The sequence below is a fragment of the Callithrix jacchus genome, chromosome 22, assembly GCF_049354715.1.
Source record: "Callithrix jacchus isolate 240 chromosome 22, calJac240_pri, whole genome shotgun sequence".
NCBI classification, from domain to species: Eukaryota; Metazoa; Chordata; class Mammalia; order Primates; family Cebidae; genus Callithrix; species Callithrix jacchus.
In genome coordinates, this window is record NC_133523.1 from 24,473,760 (window position 1) to 24,492,510 (window position 18,751).

Sequence of the window (18,751 nt, forward strand, 5' to 3'; positions counted from 1 at the left end):
GCATGAGACCTCAATCTCACCAGCAGACTATGTCCCAGTAGGGAACTCACAGCCTCACAGGTGTGCTGAGTCCAGGTCAGAGAGCCACTAACTCACTCTTGGACTGAATTCTTGTCCGAAACACAATTACTCCAGATGGATTACAGACTTTAACATAAGACCAGGCACAATAAAAACCCCAGAAGAAAATCTAGGCAAAACTATCCAGGACATAGGAGTAGGCAAGGACTTCATGAACAAAACACCAAAAGCATTGGCAACAAAAGCCAAAATAGACAAATGGGACCTAATGAAACTCCACAGCTTCTGCACGGCAAAAGAAACAGTCAATAGAGTGAATCAGCAACCAACAAAATGGGAAAACATTTTTGCGGTTTACCCATCTGACAAAGGGCTGATATCCAGAATTTACAAAGAACTCAAACAGATTTACAGGAAAAAAACAAACAAGCCCATTCAAAAGTGGGCAAAGGATATGAACAGATACTTTACGAAAGAAGACATATATGAGGCCAAGAATCATATAAAAAAATGCTCATCATCACTGGTCATCAGAGAGACGCAAATCAAAACCACATTGAGATACCATCTCACGCCAGTTAGAATGGCGATCATTAAAAAATCTGGAGACAGCAGATGCTGGAGAGGACGTGGAGAAAAAGGAACACTTTTACACTGTTGGTGGGAGTGTAAATTAGTTCAACCACTGTGGAAGACAGTGTGGCGATTCCTCAAGGCCTTAAAAATAGAAATTCCATTTGACCCAGCAATCCCATTACTGGGTATATATCCAAAAGACTATAAACCGTTCTACTATAAGGACACATGTACACGAATGTTCATTGCAGCACTGTTTACAATAGCAAAGACTTGGAATCAACCCAAATGCCCAATGATGATAAAGTGGATTGGAAAAATGTGGCACATATACACCATGGAATATTATGCAGCAATCAGAAATGATGAGTTTGTGTCATTTGTAGGGACATGGATGAATCTGGAGAACATCATCCTCAGCAAACTGACACAAGAACAGAAAATGAAACACCGCATATTCTCACTCATAGTTGGGTGATGAAAAATGAGAATGCATGGACACAGAGAGAAGAGTACTAAACACTGGGGTCTATTGGGCGGAAATGGGGGGGCAGTGGGAGGGGGAGGGGGGAGGGATAGCCTGGGGAGAAATGCCAAATGTGGGTGAAGGGGAGAAAGGAAGCAAAACATACTGCCATGTGTGTACCTATGCAACTGTCTTGCATGTTCTGCACATGTACCCCCAAACCTAAAATGCAATAAAAAATGAAAAAAAAGAAACTCAATACAAGTATAATAAAGTAAAAGAGATCCAAACTCAGACAAATCATAATCAATCAAAAGTGAAAAAGAGAGGATCTCAAAAGAAGGCACAGAGCAGCTTCTCACTGTGTATAGTTCCTTGAGGAGATTAGTAGCTGGAGAACATCATCCTCAGCAAACTGACACAAGAACAGAAAATGAAACACCACATATTCTCACTCATAGGTGGGTGATGAAAAATGAGAACACATGGACACAGAAAGGGGAGTGCTAAACACTGGGGTCTATTGGGGGGAAAAGGGGAGGGCCAGTGGGAGGGGGAGGTGGGGAGGGATAGCCTGGGGAGAAATGCAAAATGTGGGTGAAGGGGAGAAGGAAAGCAAAGCACACTGCCATGTGTGTACCTACGCAACTGTCTTGCATGCTCTGCTCATGTACCCCAAAACCTAAAATCCAATAAAAAATTTTAAAAAAAAGAAAGAAACAAAGCACAAAAGGCAGTGATGATATATTCAATGTGCTGAGGGAAAAAGACTGTCAACCAGAAATTCTATATGCAATAAAACAATTGTTCAAAAATGAAGGCATATTCTCAGATTGAAACAAAATAAAACAGAATTTGTCATTAGCAGATGCACCCTGTAATTAATACAAAAAGGAGTCCTGTGCGCTGATAGAAAAGGGCACTACGGTAACTCAAATCCACATAAAGAGTTAAACAGCACTGGTAAACTATATGACAGTATAAAAGTGTTTTTTAGTTGTAGCATTTCCCCCTGTGATTTAAAAGATAAAGCAATGATTATAAATCAGTTGATGGGCATGGAATGTCTAGAAATGTAATTTGCATGGCAATCTAGGACTAAGGATAATTAGAACTATACAATAACCAATTTATTATACACTAGCAATGTTAAATTGGTATCAATGAGAACTAGGTTGTTATAAGTTAATACCTTAATTGTAGTCTCCAATAGGAGTGAGGTTATTCAACATAATGGAGAAGAAAGCTCTGGGCGGGGGGGGGGGTCAGTCCCTCTACCAAAATAACCAGTAAACTAGAAAAAAAAGATCAGAATCCACTATTTTGGAATCTAGAAACTTGATTGAGCACTGGGAAGTGCCTGACAATGGGAGAGGCTGCTGATCCTTAGGAAGGGAATGATGTACATGAACTAACTACTATTTTCCTTTTCTCAGCCCTGCAGTAGGTATTGGAATAACAGCCCACATTCTAGGAGCAGTTGGCTGCTGCTAGGGCAGACAGTGAGGACAAGGTTGTAAGCCAAGGAAGGTTACAAAAGACAAAGTAAATTACCTCAAAAAATTGGAGGTTGCATGCTTCGGTCAGTCAGGCAGATTCCTGTAGGACCAGTGCAGACACTGCCTTGGTTTCAGCTCTCTTAGGCTACAGTAGCTTTCTCCCAAATACCAGAAGATTAAGGGACAGACACACCTTCCACCGTCTCCATTTCTGAATCAGATATTTAAGAAAATCCTTCTCAGGTCATTGTCTGACCACAGAGATAATAGACAGAAACTTCAGTGACTACGAAAAACAAGGAATACATACTTTACATAAATAGTTTTATTTTCTTATTTTTTTATTGCATTTTAGGTTCTGGGGTACATGTGCAGAGCATGCAATACAGTTGGATAGGTACACACATGGCAGTGTGTTCTGTTTGCTTTCACCCCTTCACCACATTTGGCGTTTCTCCCCAGGCTATCCCTCCCCACCTCCCCCTCCCACTGGCCCTCCCGTTTTCCCCCCATAGACCCCAGTGTTTAGTACTCCGCTCTCTGCATCCATGTGTTCTCATTTTTCATCACCCGCCTATGAGTGAGAATATGCGGTGTTTCATTTTCTGTTCTTGTGTCAGTTTGCTGAGAATAATGTTCTCCAGATTCATCCATGTCCCTACAAATGACACGAACCCATCATTTCTGATTGCTGCATAATATTCCATGGTGTATATGTGCCACATTTTCCAAATGTGATGATAGACTGGTCTATCATCAATGGGCATTTGGGTTGATTCCAGGTCTTTGCTATTGTAAACAGTGCTGCAATGAACATTCGTGTGCATGTGTCCTTATAGTAGAATGATTTATAGTCCTTTGGGTATATACCCAGTAACGAGATTGCTGGGTCAAATGGAATTCTATTTTTAAGGCCTTCAGGAATCGCCACACTGTCTTCCACAATGGTTGAACTAATTTACACTCCCACCATCAGTGTAAAAGTGTTCCTTTTTCTCCACGTCCTCTCCAGCATCTGTTGTCTCCAGATGTTTTAATGATCGCCATTCTAACTGGCATGAGATGGTATCTCAATGTGGTTTTGATTTGCATCTCTCTGATGACCAGTGACAATGAGCATTTTTTCACGATTGTTGTCCTCATATATGTCTTCTTTCATAAAGTGTCGGTTCATATACTTTCCCCACTTTTGAATGGGCTTGTTTGTTTTCTTCTTGTAAATCTGTTTGAGTTCTTTGTAAATTCTGGAAATCAGCCCTTTGTCAGATGGGTAAACTGCAAAAATGTCTTCCCATTCTGTTGGTTACCAATTAACTCTAGTGACTGTTTCTTTTGCCATGTAGAATCTGTGGAGTTTGATTAGGTCCCATTTGTCTATTTTGGCTTTTGTTGCCAATGCTTTTGGTGTTTTGGTCATGAAGTCCTTGCCTACTCCTATGTTTGGATAGTTTTGCCTAGATTTCCTTCTAGGGTTTTTATCATGCCAGGTCTTATGTTTAAGTCTTTAATCCATCTGGAGTTAATTTTAGTGTAAGGTGTCAGGAAGGGGTCCAGTTTCTGCTTTCTGCACATGGCTAGCCAGTTTTCCCAACACCATTTGTTAAATAGGGAATCCTTTCCCCATTGCTTGTTTTTGTCAGGTTTATTAAAGATTGTATAGTTGTAGATATGTTGTGCTTCCTCCGGTGCCTCTGTTCTGTTCCATTGGTCTATACCTCCGTTTTGGCACCAGTACCATGCTGTTTTGATTACTATAGCCTTGCAGTATAGTTTGAAAACCGGTAGTGTGATGCCCCCCGCTGTGTTCTTTTTGCTTAGAATTGATTTGGCTATGCGGGCTCTCTTTTGGTTCCATATGAAGTTCACGTTGGTTTTTCCAGTTCTGTGAAGAAAGTGAATGGTAGCTTGAAGGGGATAGCATTGATTCTGTAAATTCCTTTGGGCAGTATGGCCATTTTCACGATATTAATTTTTCCTAACCATGAACATGGAATGTTTCTCCATCTGTTTGTGTTCTCTCTAATTTCATTGAGCAGTGGTTTGTAGTTTTCCTTGAAGAGGTCTCTTACATTCCTTGTGAGTTGTATTCCAAGGTATTTTATTCTTTTTGTAGCAATTGTGAATGGCAGTTTGTTCTTGATTTGGCTTTCTTTAAGTCTGTTATTGGTGTGGACGAATGCTTGTGATTTTTGCACATTGATTTTATATCCTGAGACTTTGCTGAAGTTGCTTATCAGTTTCAGGAGTTTTGGGGCTGAGGTGATGGGATCTTCTAGGTATACTATCATGTCGTCTGCAAATAGAGACAATTTGGCTTCCACCTAACCTATTTGAATACCCTTTATTTCTTTTTCTTGCCTGATTGCTCTGGCTAGAACTTCCAGTACTATATTGAATAGGAGTGGTGAGAGAGGGCATCCTTGTCTAGTGCCGGATTTCAAAGGGAATGCTTCCAGTTTTTGCCCATTCAGTATGATATTGGCTGTTGGTCTGTCATAAATAGCTTTTATTACTTTGAGATACGTTCCATCGATACCAAGTTTATTGAGGGTTTTTAGCATAAAGGGCTGTTGTATTTTGTAAGATGCCTTCACTGCATCAATTGAGATAATCATGTGGTTTTTGGTTTTGGTTCTGTTTATGTGGTGAATTACGTTGATAGACTTGCATATGTTGAACCAGCCTTGCATCCCCAGGATGAATCCTACTTGATCGTGATGAATAAGTCTTTTGATTTGCTGTTGCAATCGGCTTGCCAATATTTTATTGAAGATTTTTGCATCTATGTTCATCATGGATATTGGCCTGAAGTTTTCTTTTCTTGTTGGGTCTCTGCCAGGTTTTGGTATCAGGATGACGTTGGTCTCGTAAAATGATTTGGGAAGGATTCCCTCTTTTTGGATTTTTTGGAATAGTTTTAGAAGGAATGGTACCAGCTCCTCTTTGTGTGTCTGGTAGAATTCGGCTGTGAACCCGTCTGGACCTGGGCTTTGTTTGTGTGGTAGGCTCTTAATTGCTGCCTCGACTTCTGCCCTTGTTATCGGTCTATTCATAGTTTCAAAGTGTTAAAGTCTCCCACTATTATTGTGTGGGAGTCTAAGTCTCTTTGTAAGTCATTAAGAACTTGCCTTATGTATCTGGGTGCTCCTGTATTGGGTCCATATATGTTTAGAATCGTTAGCTTTTCTTGTTGTATCAATCCTTTTAGCATTATGTAATGGCCTTCTTTGTCTCTTTTGATCTTTGTTGCTTTAAAGTCTATTTTATCAGAGATGAGAATTGCAACTCCTGCTTTTTATTGCTCTCCATTTGCTTGATAAATCTTCCTCCATCCCTTTATTTTGAGTCTTTGTGTATCCTTGCATGTGCGATGGGTTTCCTGAATACAGCACACTGACGGGTTTTGGATTTTTATCCAATTTGCCAGTCTGTGTCTTTTGATTGGTGCATTTAGTCCATTTACATTTAGGGTTAATATTGTTATGTGTGAATTTGATACTGCCATTTTGATGCTAAGTGGCTGTTTTGCCTGTTAGTTGTTGTAGATTCTTCATTATGTTGATGCTCTTTAACTTTTAGTGTGATTTTGGAATGGCTGGTACTGGTTGTTCCTTTCTATGTGTAGTGCCTCTTTTAGGAGCTCTTGTAAAGCAGGCCTGGTGGTGACAAAATCTCTGAGTACTTGCTTGTTCACAAAGGATTTTATTTTTCCTTCACTTCTGAAGCTCAGTTTGGCTGGATATGAAATTCTGGGTTGAAAGTTCTTTTCTTTAAGGATGTTGAATATTGGCCCCCACCCTCTTCTGGCTTGTAGTGTTTCTGCCGAGAGATCTGCTGTGAGTCTGATGGGCTTCCCTTTGTGGGTGACCTGACCTTTCTCTCTGGCTGCCCTTAGTATTTTCTCCTTTATTTCAACCTTGTTGAATCTGACGATTATGTGCCTTGGGGTTGCTCTTCTTGCGGAATATCTTTGTGGTGTTCTCTGTATTTCCTGCATTTGAGTGTTGGCCTGTCTTGCTAGGTGGGGGAAATTTTCCTGTATGATGTCCTGAGGAGTATTTTCCAGCTTGGATTCATTCTCTTCGTCCCCTTCTGGGACACCTGTCAAACGTAGGTTAGGTCTCTTCACATAGTCCCACATTTCTTGGAGACTTTGTTCATTCCTTTTTGTGCTTTTTTATCTGATCTTGGTTTCTCATTTTATTTCATTGAGTTGATCTTCGACTTCAGATATTCTTTCTTCTGCTTGGTCAATTCGGCTATTGAAACTTGTGCATGCTTCGCGAAGTTCTCGTATTGTGTTTTTCAGCTCCTTTAGTTCATTCATACTCCTCTCTAGGTTATCCATTCTTGTCATCATTTCCTCAAATCTTTTTTCAAGGTTCTTAGTTTCTTTGCATTGATTTAGAACATGTTCTTTTAGCTCATGGAAGTTTCTCATTATCCATCTTCTGAAGTCTAATTCCGTAATTTCATCACAGTCTTTCTCCATCCAGCTTTGTTCCCCTGCTGGTGAGGAGTTTTGGTACTTTCTAGGAGGCGAGGTGTTCTGGTTTCAGGTGTTTTCCTCCTTTTAGCACTGGTTTCTTCCGATCTTTGTGGATTTATCCACTTGTCATCTGCGTAGTTGCTGACTTTTCGATTGGGTCTCTTAGTGGACACCCAGATTGTTGGTGATGAATTATTTCTGTTACTTGGTTTTTCTTCTACCAGTCTAGCCCATTCACTGTACGACTGCTGAGGTCCACTCCAGGCCCTGCTTGTCTGGGGTACACCTATAGCAGCTGCGGAACAGTGAAGGATGCTACCAGTTTCTTTTTCTGCTTTGTCCCAGGATAATGCTTGCCAAATGTCAGTCTTTTGGATATAGAGGGGTCAGGGAGCTGCTTGAGGAGACAGTGTGTACTTTATAGGAGCTCGATTGCTGAGCTGTGAGCTCTGTTGTTCATTCAGGGCTGTTAGGCTGCTATGTTTGATTCTGCTGCAACAGAGCTCATTAAAAACCCCTTTTTTTCTCAAATGCTCTGTCTTGGGGGGTTGGGGCTTTGTTTTTGGATGTCTGTTGAGGTGTCCTGCCCAGCTAGGAGGCAGTCTAATCACTATTTGACTGCTGAGGCTCCACCCTGCTGTTGTGAGGCTCACCCTGTTGCTGCAGGGCCTTGCTGTTCTGCTGCGTTCTCCACCACGGGCTATTCCCTGCAGCGGAGTCTCTCTGTTGCAGTGGGTTGCCTCGGCAATGGCAGGCTGCGTCAGCAGTGGGCGTGTATCTCAGTAGGGGCGGGTTGCCTCCTCAACTGCAGGCTGCGTCAGCAGTGGGCGTGTGTCTCAGTCAGGGTGGGTTGCCTCGGTAATGGTGGACACCGCTCCCCCAAGGAGCGCCTCCGGGACGGTCTCCATGGCGAGCATTTGGAATTGCCGTTTTGTCTGTCCCACTGCACTATCCCACATGCTGTGTCCCTGCAATTTCCTGGGCTGGCCCACTGCCCAAATCCCTTTCAGTCTCGAGTTCAGCCCTCTCATGTCTCAGGTTGCCATTTCAACAGGGCACCCGGACAAGCGCGCCCTGTAGGGATCATTGGGTTGGGCCGGCCCCCACCACCCTGGCTGCCAGCTTCTCCAGGTAGAGCCTCTGCCTGGTGTCCCATGTCTCCTTTATACTTGGGAATTTCCCCGTTCTGTGGGCAACAAAGATCAGTCTGAAAATGCAGCTCTGACTCACCTCTCCGCGGATTAACCGAGAGCTTAAATGCTGGGTTGTTGTCACAGCGCCATCTTGAGTTCCTCCCCACTTTACACAAATAGTTTAAAAAAGGCACCAATGAATAGCTAAAGCCGTTAATAAGCAAAGAATAGAAATCCTTGAGGGGTTAGAGAATCTGATGTCCATGCAGTTACCACATTATAATATGCCTAGTAACTAGTCTTCAACATAAGATTACAAAATATACAAGGAAACATATGGCCTATTTACCAGAAAAGACAATTTGGCAGAAACCATCCATCAGGAAGCCAAGACATTGGAATTACTCATCAAAGATGTTCGATCAACTTTTCTAAATGCACAATGAGCTAACTTAAACCATATATAAGAAGTAAATGGAAATGAGGAAAATAATGTATAAACAAAATGAGAATATCGATATAACAATGGAAATTATAAAAAGCATCCAGGCTGGGCACGGTGGCTCAAGCCTGTAATTCCAGCACTTTGGGAGGCCAAGGCAGGTGGATCACAAGGTCAAAAGATCAAGACCATCCTGGCCAACATGGTGAAACCCCATCTTTACTAAAAGTACAAAAAGTTAGCTGGGCATGGTAGTGTGTGCCTGTTGTCCCAGCTACTCGGTGGGCTGAGGCAGGAGAACTATTTGAAAACAGAAAATGAAAGTTGCAGTGAGCCAGGATCATGCCACTGCACTCTAGCCGGGAGGAATAGAGCAAGACTCTGTCTGAAAAAAGAATCCAATAGAAATTCTGAAGCTGAAAATTACAGTAACTGAAATGAAAAAATTAATGGAAGAGATCAACCACAGATTTGAGCTGGCAGAAGAATCAGTGAACTTGAAGATAAAGTAATTGAAATTATCCAGCCTGAGCAGAAAGTAAAAAGTATTTAAATAAAAAATGAACAAAGCCTGAGGGACCTGTAGGACACCATCAAGTGTACCAACACATATATCATAGGAATCCAAGGAGGAGATGAGTCCAAAAGTGGCAGAAAATATTTTGAAGAAATAATGGTTAAAAGCTTCCAAAATCTGATGAAGACCCAAACGTATACAACCAAAAAAGTTCCATGAACTCCAAGCAGAATAAACTCAAAAGAGTTTCACACTCAGACACATTATAGTCAAAGTGTCAAACCCAAAGACAAAGAGAAAAATCTGGGAAGCAGCAATAGAGAAGCAGCTTAGCAAGATTAATAGTTGATTTCTCCTCAGAAATCTGGGAGACCAAAAAGCAGCGGATGTCACATTTGAAGTACTGAAGGAGGGGGGGAACTGTCAACCAAAAATTCTAAGTCCTTAAGGAATGAAGTAGAAAGTAAGACATTTCCAAATACATAAAAGCTGAGGGAGCTCATGCTCAGTAGACCTAGTCTATAAGAAAAGCTAAAATGAAAAGCACTAGACAATAACTCAGCCACGAAAAGAAATAACAATGGTACAGGTAACCTCATAAATATAGAAGCCAGCATTATGGTAATGTTTGTTCTTTCCATTTTATATAATTTAAGTCTGTATTAACAGACACACAATGTATAAAGCTGCAGTCTACAACAATATGAAGAAGAAGAGACAGAAATATATAGTAACAGAGTGTATATTATTGAAACGAGGTTGCCTTTATTCATAAAGCCAGGTTGTTTTAAGCTTAAAATGCTAATTGTAATCTCCAAGGAAACCACTGAGAAAATAACATAAAAATACACACACAAAAAGAAGGGAATTAAACTGGTACAGTACAAAAAATTAGCTAAATACAAAAAACAAGAATTGAGAAACAAAAAGGTATAAGACACACAAAATGACAGTTGTTCCTTATTAGTAATTACATTCATAGAAGTGAAGTAAGCACTGCAATGAAAAAGCAGAGATAGGCAGAATAGATTAAAAAAACATGATCCAATTCTATGAGGTCTACAGGAGATTCACTTTAGATACAAAGACACTAAAGGTTGAAAGTAAAGGGTCAGTGAAAGATATCCAATGCAAAGAGCTGGTGGGTGGAGAGGTATGTTATTGTTAGACAAAACGGGTTGTAAGCCAAGAAAGGTTACAAAAGACAAAGTACATTACCTATGGATACAAAGTTCAACTGACCAAGAAGACATAATAATTATTAATATATATACCCAAAAACAGAGTCTCAAAATACATGAAGCAGAAACTGACAGAACTGAAGTGCAAAATAAATAATTCAACACTAGCTGGAGATTTTAATATGCCACTTTAAATAATGAACAAACAATCAGAAGCTCAACAAGGAAACAGAAGACTTGAATAATACCTCAAATCAACTAGACCTAACACACGTCTGTATAACCCTTCAGAGTCTTCTCAAGCACACATATAAAATCCTCTAGGGTAGACCAAATGTTAAGCCACACAGTAAGTCTCAGGTTTAAAAAGACTGAAATCATATAATGTATATTTTACAACAATAGAATGAAACTAGAAACAATAGAAAAGAGAATTTGGGAAGTACACATATGTGAAAATTAATGTGCTCCTAAATAATCAATGGATCAAAGCAGAAATTACAAGGGAAATTAAAGTATTTTGAGATAATGAATACAAAAATATCAAAATTTATAAGATATGCCAAAAGCAGTGCTTTATTAAAAAGATCTCAAATAAACAGCTTAAACTTTACCTTAAAAAAGTAGAAAAAGAGCAAACAAAAACCAAAGCTAATAGAGGGAAGAAAATAAATAAAACTGAGATTAGAAAACCAATAGAGGCCAAATGCAGTGTCTCACCCCTGTAATCTCAGCACTTTGGAAGGCTAAGGCGGGTATCACTTGAGGTCAGGAGTTGGACACTATTCTGGCCACCATGGTAAAACCCTGTCTTTACTAAAAATACAAAAATTAGCCAGGCAAGGTGGCATACAAGTATAATTTCAGCTATTGGGAAAGCTGAGGCAGGAGATGCGCTTGAACCTAGGAGGCGAAGGTTGCTGCAAGCCAAGATCACATCACTGCACTCCAGCCCAGGACACAGGGTGAGTGAGACTCTGTCTTAACAAAGAAGAAGGAAGAGAAGGAGAAGGAGAAGGAGAAAAAGAAGGAGAAGAAGGAAAAGAAGGAGAAGAAACCAATAGAAAAAAATCAATAAACCAAAGTAAATTCTTTGAAAAGATTAACAAAATTGACTAAGTGTGCTTGTTCATGCCTACAATTCCAGCTACTTTGGGAGGTCGAGGAGAGCAGATCACTTCAGGAGTTTGAGACCAGCTGGTCAATGTGATGAGAACCCATCTCTATGAAAAAATAATACAAAAAATTAGCTGGGTGTGGCGGTGTACTCCTGTAGTCTCAGCTACTTAGGAGGCTGAGGTGGGAGAATCACTTGAGCCTGGGAGGTTGAGGCTGCAGTGAGCCCAGATTGTGCCACTGCACTCCAGCCTGGGTGATAGAGACCTTGTCTCAAAAAAAAAGAGAAATTATAACAAAATTGACAAAACTTTAGCTAGACTGAAAGAGAAAAGAGGGAAGAAGACTCACATTACTACTAAATCAGGAAAGAAAGATGGTATATTACTACAAGCCTTATAGAATCTCCCTTTCCTTTTTCCTAGCTATTCTGAAATGTAGTACCTTTGGTCTCCTTGAAGTTATCAAGTTTATCCCCCAGACCTTCCACAGCTGACACAGAATGGCTTCTAGGCAACCCCCGCTTCAGCGATCTCTTTGAAGAAGAAAGCATTTCCTGGTTGAAAAGATTTCTCTGAACTTTGGTCACTTCTGAAAGCATCAAAAAATAAAAAAGAAAGAAAAAAAAGTCAAAGATTATCAACAATAAATGTCATATCTGAGAAAAGATAACCAAAACAGAGAAGCTGCTTAAGAAAATTATTGCTATAGTCACATTTGCTAATAAGGTTTCCTTAAACAGTATACTCCCACAATGCATTAAAAATATTTACTTTTATGAATTAAAAAATTTTTTAATATATTACTTTGCATGAGGTAGGAGGGGTCCACTGTCATTCTGTTGCATGTGGATAACCAGTTGTGTCAGCATCATTTGTGCAAAAGACTTTTCATTCTCCATCAAATTGTCTTGGTACCCTGAATATCAGTTGACCATAATAAATGCTAGTGCTAATTTCTTTTTTTTTTATTTTTTATTTTTTATTGGATTTTAGGTTTTGGGGAACATGAGCAGAGCATGCAAGACAGTTGCGTAGGAACACACATGGCAGTGTGCTTTCTTTCCTTCTCCCCTTCACCCACATTTGGCATTTTTCCCCAGGCTATCCCTCCCCACCTCCCCCTCCAACTGGCCCTCCCCTTTTCCCCCCAATAGACCCCAGTGTTTAGTACTCCCCTTTCTGTGTCCATGTGTTCTCATTTTTCATCACCCGCCTATGAGTGAGAATATGCGGTGTTTCATTTTCTGTTCTTGTGTCAGTTTGCTGAGGATGACGTTCTCCAGATTCATCCATGTCCCTACAAACGACACGAACTCATCATTTCTGATTGCTGCATAATATTCCATGGTGTATATGTGCCACATGTTCCCAATCCACTCTATCATCAATGGGCATTTGGGTTGATTCCAGGTCTTTGCTATTGTAAACAGTGCTGCAATGAACATTCGTATACATGTGTCCTTACAGTAGAACGATTTATAGTCTTTTGGATATATACCCAATAATGGGATTGCAGGGTCAAATGGAATTTCTATTTCTAAGGCCTTGAGGAATCGCCGCACTGTCTTCCACAATGGATGAACTAATTTACACTCCCACCAACAGTGTAAAAGTGTTCCTTTTTCTCCACATCCTCTCCAGCATCTGTTGTCTCCAGATTTTTTAATGATCGCCATTCTAACTGGCGTGAGATGGTATCTCAATGAGGTTTTGATTTGCATCTCTCTGATGACCAGTGACGATGAGCATTTTTTCATATGATTGTTGGCCTCATATATGTCTTCTTTCGTAAAGTGTCTGTTCATATCCTTTGCCCACTTTTGAATGGGCTTGTTTGGTTTTTTCCTGTAAATCCGTTTCAGTTCTTTGTAAATTCTGGATATCAGCCCTTTGTCAGATGGGTAAACTGCAAAAATGATTTCCCATTCTGTTGATTGCTGATCCACTCTAGTGACTGTTTCTTTTGCCGTGCAGAAGCTGTGGAGTTTCATTAGGTCCCATTTGTCTATTTTGGCTTTTGTTGCCAATGCTTTTGGTGTTTTGTTCATGAAGTCCTTGCCTACTCCTATGTCCTGGATAGTTTTGCCTAGATTTCCTTCTAGGGTTTTTATGGTGCCAGGTCTTATGTTTAAGTCTTTAATCCATCTGGAGTTAATTTTAGTGTAAGGTGTCAGGAAGAAGTCCAGTTTCTGCTTTCTGCATATGGCTAGCCAGTTTTCCCAACACCATTTGTTAAACAGGGAACTTTTCCCCCTTGCTTGTTTTTGTCAGGTTTATCAAAGATTGTATAGTTGTAGATATGTTGTGTTGCCTTCGGTGCCTCTGTTTTGTTCCATTGGTCGATATCTCTGTTTTGGTACCAGTACCATGCTGTTTTGATTACTGTAGCCTTGTAGTATAGTTTGAAAACCGGTAGTGTGATGCCCCCCTCTGTGTTCTTTTTGCTTAGAATTGACTTGGCTATGCCGGCTCTCTTTTGGGTCCATACGAAGTTCATGGTGGTTTTTTCTAGTTCTGTGAAGAAAGTCAATGGTAGCTTGATGGGGATAGCGTTGATTCTGTAAATTACTTTGGGCAGTATAGCCATTGTCACGATATTAGTTCTTCCTAACCATGAACATGGAATGTTTCTCCATCTGTTTGTGTCCTCTCTGATTTCGTTGAGCAGTGGTTTGTAGTTCTCCTTGAAGAGGTCCCTTACGTTCCTTGTGAGTTGTATTCCAAGGTATTTTATTCTTTTTTGTAGCAATTGTGAATGGCAGTTCGTTCTTGATTTGGCTTTCTTTAAGTCTGTTATTGGTGTAGACGAATGCTTGTGATTTTTGCACATTGATTTTATATCCTGAGACTTTGCTGAAGTTGCTTATCAGTTTCAGGAGTTTTTGGGATGAGGCGATGGGGTCTTCTAGGTATACTATCATGTCGTCTGCAAATAGAGACAATTTGGCTTCCACCTTTCCTATTTGAATACCCTTTATTTCTTTTTCTTGCATGATTGCTCTGGTTAGAACTTCCAGAATTATATTGAATAGGAGCGGTGAAAGAGGGCATCCTTGTCTAATGCCAGATTTCAAAGGGAATGCTTCCAGTTTTTGCCCATTCAGTATGATATTGGCTGTTGGTTTGTCATAAATAGCTTTTATTACTTTGAGATACGTTCCATCGATACCGAGTTTATTGAGGGTTTTTAGCATAAAGGGCTGCTGAATTTTGTCAAATGCCTTCTCTGCATCAATTGAGATAATCATGTGGTTTTTGGTTTTGGTTCTGCTTATGTGGTGAATTACGTTGATAGACTTGCATATGTTGAACCAGCCTTGCATCCCCGGGATGAATCCTACTTGATCATGGTGAATAAGTTTTTTGATTTGCTGTTGCATTTGGCTTGCCAATATTTTATTGAAAATTTTTGCATCTATGTTCATCATGGATATTGGCCTGAAGTTTTCTTTTCTTGTTGGGTCTCTGCTGGGTTTTGGTATCAGGATGATGTTGGTCTCGTAAAATGATTTGGGAAGTATTCCCTCTTTTTGGATTGTGTGAAATAGTTTTAGAAGGAATGGTACCAGCTCCTCTTTGTGTGTCTGGTATAATTCGGCTGTGAACCCGTCTGGACCTGGGCTTTTTTTGTGTGGTAGGCTCTTAATTGCTGCCTCGACTTCTACCCTTGTTATTGGTCTATTCATAGTTTCAGCTTCCTCCTGGTTTAGGCTTGGGAGGACACAGGAGTCCAGGAATTTATCCATTTCTTCCAGGTTTACTAGTTTATGTGCATAGGGTTGTTTGTAATATTCTCTGATGATGGTTTGAATTTCTGTGGAATCTGTGGTGATTTCCCCTTTATCATTTTTTATTGCATCTATTTAGTTGTTCTCTCTTTTATTTTTAATCAATCTGGCTGGTGGTCTTTCTATTTTGTTGATCTTTTCAAAAAACCAGCTCTTGGATTTATTGATTTTTTGAAGAGTTTTTCATATCTCAATCTCCTTCAGTTCAGCTCTGATCTTAGTTATTTCTTGTCTTCTGCTGGGTTTTGAGTTTTTTTGATCTTGCTCCTCTAGCTCTTTCAATTTTGACGATAGGGTGTCAATTTTGGATCTCTCCATTCTCCTCATATGGGCACTTATTGCTATATACTTTCCTCTAGAGACTGCTTTAAATGTGTCCCAGAGGTTCTGGCACGTTGTGTCTTCGTTCTCATTGGTTTCAAAGAACTTCTTTATTTCTGACTTTATTTCATTGTTTACCCAGTCAACATTCAAGAGCCAGTTGTTCAGTTTCCATGAAGCTGTGCGGCTCTGGGTCGGTTTCTGAATTCTGAGTTCTAACTTGATTGCACTGTGGTCTGAGAGGCTGTTTGTTATGATTTCAGTTGTTTTGCATTTGTTGAGCAGTGCTTTACTTTCAATTATGTGGTCAATTTTAGAGTAGGTGTGATGTGGTGCTGAGAAGAATGTGTATTCTGTGGATTTGGGGTGGAGAGTTCTGTAAATGTCTATCAGGTTTGCTTGCTCCAGGTCTGAGTTCAAGCCCTGGATATCCTTGTTGATTTTCTGTCTGGTTGATCTGTCTAATATTGACAGTGGAGTGTTAAAGTCTCCCACTATTATTATGTGGGAGTCTCAGTCTCTTTGTAAGTCATTAAGAACTTGCCTTATGTATCTGGGGGCTCCTGCATTGGGTCCATATATGTTTAGGATCGTTAGCTCTTCTTGTTTTATCAATCCTATTACCAGTATGTAATGGCCTTCTTTGTCTCTTTTGATCTTTGTTGCTTTAAAGTCTATTTTATCAGAGACGAGTATTGCAACTCCTGCTTTTTTTTTGCTCTCTATTAGCTTGGTAAATCTTCCTCCATCCCTTTATTTTGAGCCTTTGTGTATCCTTGCATGTGAGATGGGTTTCCTGGATACAGCACACTGATGGGTTTTGGATTTTTATCCAATTTGCCAGTCTGTGTCTTTTGATTGGTGCATTTAGTCCATTTACATTTAGGGTTAATATTATGTGTGAATTTGATACTGCCATTTTGATGCTAAGTGGCTGTTTTGCCTGTTAGTTGTTGTAGATTCTTCATTATGTTGATGCTCTTTAACTTTTAGTGTGATTTTGGAATGGCTGGTACTGGTTGTTCCTTTCTATGTGTAGTGCCTCTTTTAGGAGCTCTTGTAAAGCAGGCCTGGTGGTGACAAAATCTCTGAGTACTTGCTTGTTCACAAAGGATTTTATTTTTCCTTCACTTCTGAAGCTCAGTTTGGCTGGATATGAAATTCTGGGTTGAAAGTTCTTTTCTTTAAGAATGTTGAATATTGGCCCCCACTCTCTTCTGGCTTGTAGTGTTTCTGCCGAGAGATCTGCTGTGAGTCTGATGGGCTTCCCTTTGTGGGTAACTCGACCTTTCTCTCTGGCTGCCCTTAGTATTTTCTCCTTTATTTCAACCTTGTTGAATCGGATGACTATGTGCCTTGGGGTCGCTCTTCTTGCAGAATATCTTTGTGGTGTTCTCTGTATTTCCTGCATTTGAGTGTTGGCCTGTCTTGCTAGGTGGGGGAAGTTTTCCTGGATGATGTCCTGAAGAGTATTTTCCAGCTTGGATTCATTCTCTTCGTCCCCTTCTGGTACACCTATCAACCGTAGATTAGGTCTTTTCACAGAGTCCCACATTTCTTGGAGACTTTGTTCATTCCTTTTTGCGCTTTTTTCTCTGATCTTAGTTTCTCATTTTATTTCATTGAGTTGGTCTTCGACTTCAGATATTCTTTTTTCTGCTTGGTCAATTCGGCTATTGAAACTTGTGCGTGCTTCGCGAAGTTCTCGTATTGTGTTTTTCAGCTCCTTTAATTCATTCATATTTCTCTCTAAGTTATCCATTCTTGTTATCATTTCCTCATATCTATTTGTAAGTTTTTTAGTTTCTTTGCATTGATTTAATACATGTTCTTTTAGCTCACAAAAGTTTCTCATTATCCACCTTCTGAAGTCTAATTCCGTCATTTCGTCGCAGTCATTCTCTGTCCAGCTTTGTTCCCTTGCTGGTGAGGAGTTTTGGTCCTTTCTAGGAGGTGAGGTGTTCTGGTTTTGGGTGTTTTCCTCCTTTTTTTCGCTGGTTTCTTCCCATCTTTGTGGGTTTATCTGCTTGTCGTCTGCGTAGTTGCTGACTTTTCAATTGGGTCTCTGAGTGGACACCCAGATTGTTAATAATGAAGTATTTCTGTTACTTGGTTTTCCTTCTACCAGCGTAGCCCCTTCCCTGTACGACTGCTGAGGTCCACTCCAGGCCCTGCTTGTCTGGGGTGCACCTCTAGCCACTGTGGCACACTGAGGGATGCTACCCATTTCTTTTTCTGCTATCTTTGTCCCAGGATGAAGCCTGCCAAATGTCAGTCTTTTGGATATAGAGGGGTCAGGGAGCTGCTAGATGAGGCAGTCTGTGTACTTTTTTGGAGCTCAATTGCTGAGCTGTGAGCTCTGTTGTTCATTCATGGCTGTTAGGCTGCTATGTTTGATTCTGCTGCAACAGAGCTCATTAAAAAAACCCTTTTTTTCTCAAATGCTCTGTGTTGTGGGGTTCGGGCTTTATTTTTCGATGTCTGATTAGGGGTTCTGCCCCGCTAGAAGGCAGACTAGCCACTGTTTGGCTGCTGAGGCTCCGCCCTGCTGTTGTGTGATTTGCCCTGTTCCTGCAGGCTCTGCTGTGGTCTCCGCCATGCCCTGCGGTGGAGTCTCTTCATTGTAGCGTGTTGCCTCAGCAACAGCAGGCTGCGTCAGCAGTGGGCGTGTATCTCAGTAGGGACGGGTTGCCTCGGCAACGGCTGGCTGCGTCAGCAGTGGGCATGTATCTCAGTTGGGGCGGGTTGCCTCGGTAGTGGTGGACGCCCCTCCCCCACAGAGCGTCTCGGACCGTCTGCTCGGTATAGTTTGAAATTGCGGTTTTGTTCGTCCCACTGGGTATCCCAAACGATCTGTCCCTGCAATCCCCTGGGCTGACCTACTGTCCAAGTCTCATTCTGTCTCAAGTCAAGCCCTCTCAAGTCTCAGGTTGCCGGTTCAACAGGGCACCCGGACAAGCACGCCCTGTGGGGATTGCTGGGTAGGGCCGGCCGCCGCCACCCCGGCTGCCGGCTTCGCCAGGCAGACCTACTGCCTGGCGTCCCGTGTCTTTTTTATACTTGGGCGTTTCCCCGTTCTGTGGGCAACAAAGATCAGTCTGGAAATGCAGCTCAGACTCACTGTTTGCAGATTCAACGTGAGCTCCAATCCTGGGTTGTTCTCACAGTGCCATCTTGAGTCCTCCCCCCGCTAATTTCTT

The 18,751-nt window shown here is 41.0% G+C and overlaps 1 pseudogene; it reads right to left on the bottom strand.

The window, feature by feature from the left end:
- The window catches only part of LOC100386298 (treslin-like), a 61,333-nt pseudogene that overhangs the window by 7,175 nt on the left and 35,407 nt on the right, over positions 1-18,751 (bottom strand).